The sequence below is a fragment of the Leptonotus elevatus genome, chromosome 6 (genome assembly GCF_054856555.1).
Source record: "Leptonotus elevatus isolate MCC_2025b chromosome 6, RoL_Lele_1.0, whole genome shotgun sequence".
NCBI classification, from domain to species: Eukaryota; Metazoa; Chordata; class Actinopteri; order Syngnathiformes; family Syngnathidae; genus Leptonotus; species Leptonotus elevatus.
The window spans coordinates 7,492,808-7,498,616 of NC_141244.1; the positions used below are offsets into that span (position 1 = coordinate 7,492,808).

The following is a 5,809-nucleotide window of genomic DNA, read 5'->3' on the forward strand; positions in this document are numbered from 1 at the left end:
TTCAGTGGAAACCTGGGGCAGATGAATAGAAAAATACCAATACAATTAAATTCTTACTAAGACTAGACTGCTATAATATAATTTCATGTAATCATGAATGTGCGACCAGTAATTCTAGTATGTCACATGTATGACACAATATCCAAATGTCATAAGAAATCACGATATGATAATTAACATGATATTGTGAGGTTAGCGATACTCACGATAACTGTAAAAGTAAAATAAAAAAACAAGTCACAATATTGTAAAAAATGAAATAAAAAAATAAAAAAATTATATTGAGAAAAGAATGTACTTTTGCTTTTGAGTTTTAATTAATCTTTTATGTTTTGTCAAACCTTGCACGATATCCCCCCAAAAAAACAAAATTAAGTGTGACAACACACCATATAAACATACCATAGTGTTTTTCCATTGTAGCGAAATTCAAACATGAAAACCTTCCGGGCATCATGATACACTCTCAGCCTGTTTTCACGTTCCTGTTTGCTTAGAACTTCTCCTCGATATTCAGTAGGAAAGTCTCTCTTCTGAAAGGAGCAGGAACTGAACACTCCTCGACCTTACAAAGAAAAAAGGATACAACAGAAATATTTCATTATAACAATAATGAAAACTAGACCCATACTAAAGAATATTTTACCAATACTCACCTTTGAATTAATTAATATATTTTATGGTGAAGCCATTCTTGTCTTTACCTAAGGATGAAAAGTATGCTACCTCTTCTTTGGGTTTAACTTTTGCCCTCTGTGGCCTCATGACTGACATGTCTCACTGAAGATAATGATCTAAAGCTATAGAAAAAAATGAGTTTCAATCAGTTTGATAGGTAACTTGTTGCAGATGTCTTGAAGTTGACTTTCAGTGTACCATAATAGCCTGTGCAGTGTGCAGTAAATGTGCCAACGAAAATAAAATACAGTGGATAGCACAGCTCTGCTAAATATTTGCATAAATTAAATGTAATGAACACTAACAGACTTTACTGAAATATTTCTATTGAAAGAACAAATTTAAGTAAACACAAATGCAGCAATTTACCAATACTTCATTTATACTGTACTGGTAATACTAAGCCATTGTATATTTTCACATCAAAAACCAGTCTGTTATTGCTTTCCTCTTAAAAATTGCAATTAGCATTCATCTTACTCAACAGACGGTTAGCTCTGCTATGCTAACCGTCGCTAACAGAAGCGTAGCAATTCTAAATAATTAGCTGCATCCATCATAATCAACAGATGGTTAGGTATGCTAACGTAAGCTTAGCTGCACTTACACTGGACTTGCATTATAAATCATTTTCGCGAAAGAGGGAGCAATGTACACAAGCGACCAACAACAACAGGAAAAATTCGAGCTTCAAACCTACCTCATTAGCACAGCTACACGCCATCACATCTCGTGAAGTAAATAGAGCCGGGGGCGGTTCTCTATCGGGGCTGCTAGATGACGTCACTTCCGTACTCAGGGCAATATAATAAATCCCGTTCAAATCAACAAATTGGTTCAGTCGTTGGATTATGAACTTTGTTGATAAGAGTGGCTATTGTTCTATGATTTACAGTGTCAATAAAAAAAAATAGATCACATTTAAAATGAACCCCAAAGGCTCATATATTAAATGAATTACCACAGACGAAAACAAAGGATATTATTGCTAGAATTATAGATCATTTTGTAATCATAAAATGTGATTTCAGTTTCAGTTTTTTAAAAAGGTTTTTTTTTTCATTAACGAAAATATTTTTTTGCTTTAGTAAATAAAATAACCTTGCTGCTGTCATACAGTTGCTGTCCGAGGATGTTTTAGTACTATACTTTAGTAATGGATGCATGTGTTTTTTGGCAAAATTGTGAGCGAGCCCAATTCCTTGGCTGAGAAGCAACCCTGCAAATGAATGGTCACATGACGCTTTCCTTTTGGCATGAAGCAGGACTGATGGTAGCGCTCACCTTTTCTTCTCCAGACAAGCATTTTTCCGGATGCCCCAAACATTTGGAAAGGGGGTTAATCAGAGAAAATAACTTCAACTCTTTTTTTCTTATTTTGGTCTGTATTTATGGAATCCCCTTTTCACTGGTCACACCAGGCCATCCTCCAAAAGTCTTACTCCCTCACCATGGGTGTAGATGCACTCATACCTGCTTACTGCCATTCCTGAGCAAGCTCTACACTGGTGGTGATGTCCTTATCCCGCAGCTGAATCAACTTTGGGAGATAGTCCTGGCATTTGCTGGATTTTCTTGGGTGCCCTGAAGCCTTCTTCACTTAAAGTTTGTAAGGTCACTAAAGGAAATTACTTTAATTTTCATGGCAAATAGGGACTTTGCAATTCATCTAATCACTATAACATTCTGGAGTACATGCAAATTGCCATCATAAAAAAACAATAATAATAAGTCAGCACTGGAGATTTTTAGAAAATCAATGTCATTCTCAAAACATTTGGCCACTGGTGTACAGAAAGATGTTACATTGTAAAGGCAGGGTGGGATGTTAAATGATGAATCAATATACGGCACTGACAGTTTCTCTGTCTTTGCCTCCAGCTGTTCAAAGTGATGTGATAAACAGCTGTTAACCATTGTATATTTTCAAATAAACAACCACTGCAAGAATTAAATGCTGAAATATATAATTAAATGTCATAGTGTATTTCATTATTTAATTTATCTACTTAGGAATTGGTGGCTGCAAAAAAAAAAAAAGGCTCTGCGTCTACAGACAAACATTCACAATACACAGCATTTTGAGAAAAAACTGAATTATGGGGACATGTGCGTAATTGTGGGGACAGGTGACGGTCTGCCAATCAAATGCTGTGAAATATACACTGGTGTGAATAATTCATGAAGTGGTGCATTACGAGGACCTTCCTACAGGGGGCGTCATCAAATACACAAAAATACACAAATTCATGTAATTATGGTTTACAAGGACATTGGCTAAAACTTTGGATTTAAGCCTTCTACAGCCCTAGAAGCACTTCTGCATTGAATGAATTATGAGGACATGGGCTGTGTCCTCATAATTCAAAATGTCCTCGCAGTGTTGCGTGTATTCAGGTGACATGTCCTCATAATACACAAAGGCAACACACACACACACACACACACACACACACACACACACACACACACACACACACACACACACACACACACACACACACACACGTACAACTCTCTTCAACCAAGTGTTTTTCCGATCTACACTGTTTGTGTCCTCGCTTGTTTTTGTCCTCCTTTAATTGTGTCTTTTTTGCATGGAAGTAGCACCGACTACAACAAGGCAGTGAGGGCGGCAACTAATAGAGAGGCTATAATTGTGAATAGAGGCATTCATCGAAGGACGTCATCCAGGAATTGCGCCACACAATACCCGGCGCCGGGCTGCTCAGATCACCAACCAGTCAGCAATCACGCACACACAAACAGGGGAGGGCCGTAATCACACCCCGAGAACAGAAGGAGGCGAGGAGGAGAGGAGCTGCAGGGGAGGAGAGCAAGTGGAGAAAAGAAATTAGACAAGTAGAGAGGAGGGAGGGAAGGAGGAGATAAGATAGTGAAATTGATGTTTCCTACCATTTGATTTGGGTCATAGAGCCCAGGAGGCAGATCAGTCACACACACACACACACACACACACACACACACACACACACACACACACACACCCCGACACACACACACCGACACCAGCATAAGAACGGCGACACATGAATGCATATAAGATGCAAGTAAGCCTTCAAATATACATTTTGAAAGACAGACACTCAAAGGCATACATCGCATTCTGTCAGGTAAACAGCCTACAGTCTCCATACCATCCCCCAGTCAAACAAACCATTAGGCCCAACACGGAGGAAGCAAGCTAAAAGAGATACAACAAAGCCTTACGTGGCAGCATGAAAAAACAAAAAACAACCTCTCAGGCACCTGTCACAGAGACATCAGGAAGAACTCAATTAAACACACCATCACTGCTCAATTACTGCCGCATAATCACAGCAATTTACCTTCCTTTGCCACACAAGCGCCAAACAAACACAGGTGGGGGTCAAGCACACAATACTACATCTATAGATGCATTATTTATGGTTTGCTATTATCGGGACATGCCAACAAGCACCGACCGATTACTTCTCTGCGTTTCCTATGCTGAGGTGGCGAGATGTCGCTGTTTAAATGCGACAGCCTTGTGTTTGTCCCGGCAGCCCCGTCGTTTTGCCTCACTTTTGCGCAGTGTGCCATTATTTATGAATTAGTCCAGAAAGATGACTTTAACTGTCAAATTCCTTCCTATTTAGTATTTATTTTCACATTCATCTGCATCTAAATGCTAGCAGGCGTCCCATGTTTTCATCATACCGGAACTACTTCCTGCTTCTGCGTCCAAGAATCATGGGAAATGCAGTCTTACTAGCCAAATGCTGCAGTCAGACCGCATGTGAGCTGAGCGTTTCTCGCGACGAGTCTGCAAAGTTACAATGTGGGATTGCGAGGTAGACGACAATTGCTGCTGGGACCAAGCAAAAAATGGTTGGATAATGGTGAGCGCATTGAATTGTTTAGCACGGTTGGACTGTAAACTAGGATAGCATTTAGCATTAGCTAAAGTAATAACACAGGCACTGGTCACCAGATTGACTGGCAGTTCGAGTTAATTTTATCAGCCATTTTTAAATTTTGTCTCAGTTTTAGTGCAGTTTCAATCATCTTGTTAGTTTTTATCATAGTTAGTCTGGCTCATCTTGTTTTTAATTAGTCAACTTTTAATCGACTATAAATCGAGCATTTTAGTCTTTATTTTAGTCCAAGAAAACATAATCTAATTTTAGTCAGGACAATCGTTTTACCCTTTTACACTGAAAATTTCCATCTGATCATCACATAAATTTGATTAAATGTTCTCTCATCTTTTTGTTGAAAAACAACTTCACACACAATTACAGTATATCAACAAGTGGCTACTATGGCTCCATGCTACGAGTTAGCAACTTAGCCAGCATTAGTTAGTGGTCAGATCAACATTATGGTTGGAACGTTATAGCTGTCGGATTTATGTTACGTTATAAACAACCATCACTAAAATTTTATAAAAATTATATAATTTTTGTCTTGCTTTTGTTCATGAACTAAAATGTCCATAGATTTTAGTCCAGTCTTTATTAAGTGAATGGCATTTTCGTCTGGTCTTCATTAGTCAACGAAAATGTATGTTCATTTAGTCCTTGTTACTTTTTTTTTTTATTAACAGGGGCTTTAATCTAGTCTAGTCTAGTTTTCGTCCGGTGAAAAATGTTAGCTGACAAAAATATTTAGTTTAGTTTTTTTTAAACTAAATTAACACTACTAGCTGTAAAATGTGTTCTAAATAGTTCATGGTAAGAATTTATTGTATATTTTATTATCAACGAAATTTCAGTTTTTAATTTTGAAATACTGTAATTGAAACTGAGAATAACAACAAAAACAAACCACTGCAGCAAAGAGGAAATTGTGGCGTCAAGAGCTCAACTGCATCCCAACACCAAACATTAGCATGTGTGATTATTGAAGTTATTTCTAGCTTTGTAAACTAAAACATCACAAGGGCCTGCTTGACCAATGAGCATCGGACAGCAGTTATCAATATATCTTGGCATGTTTTGAACTATAACCCGTTGGCATATTTGTTCACCATTTAACCAAATGGGTTACTAATCGTAATTTTGCCGTATGATTACTGTAACAGGAACACATGCATGGGGTGAAGAGTGGTAACAACTTCTTCATCTAGCTATCACCATGTAAGCAA

The 5,809-nt window shown here is 37.9% G+C and overlaps 1 long non-coding RNA gene across 1 annotated transcript in view; it reads right to left on the minus strand.

Moving 5' to 3' along the window:
• Positions 1 to 2,483, minus strand: part of LOC147171912 (uncharacterized) — a 5,146-nt gene extending 2,663 nt beyond the window's left edge. The window contains exons 1-4 of the long non-coding RNA XR_015095326.1: positions 1,379 to 2,483; positions 657 to 800; positions 403 to 565; positions 1 to 12 (exon numbers count right to left, since the gene is read on the minus strand). The exon at positions 1 to 12 is cut by the window's left edge and continues 49 nt beyond it. This is a non-coding gene — a long non-coding RNA (uncharacterized LOC147171912). The remainder of the gene's footprint in view (positions 13 to 402; positions 566 to 656; positions 801 to 1,378) is intronic.
• Positions 2,484 to 5,809: the final 3,326 nt, after the last annotated feature.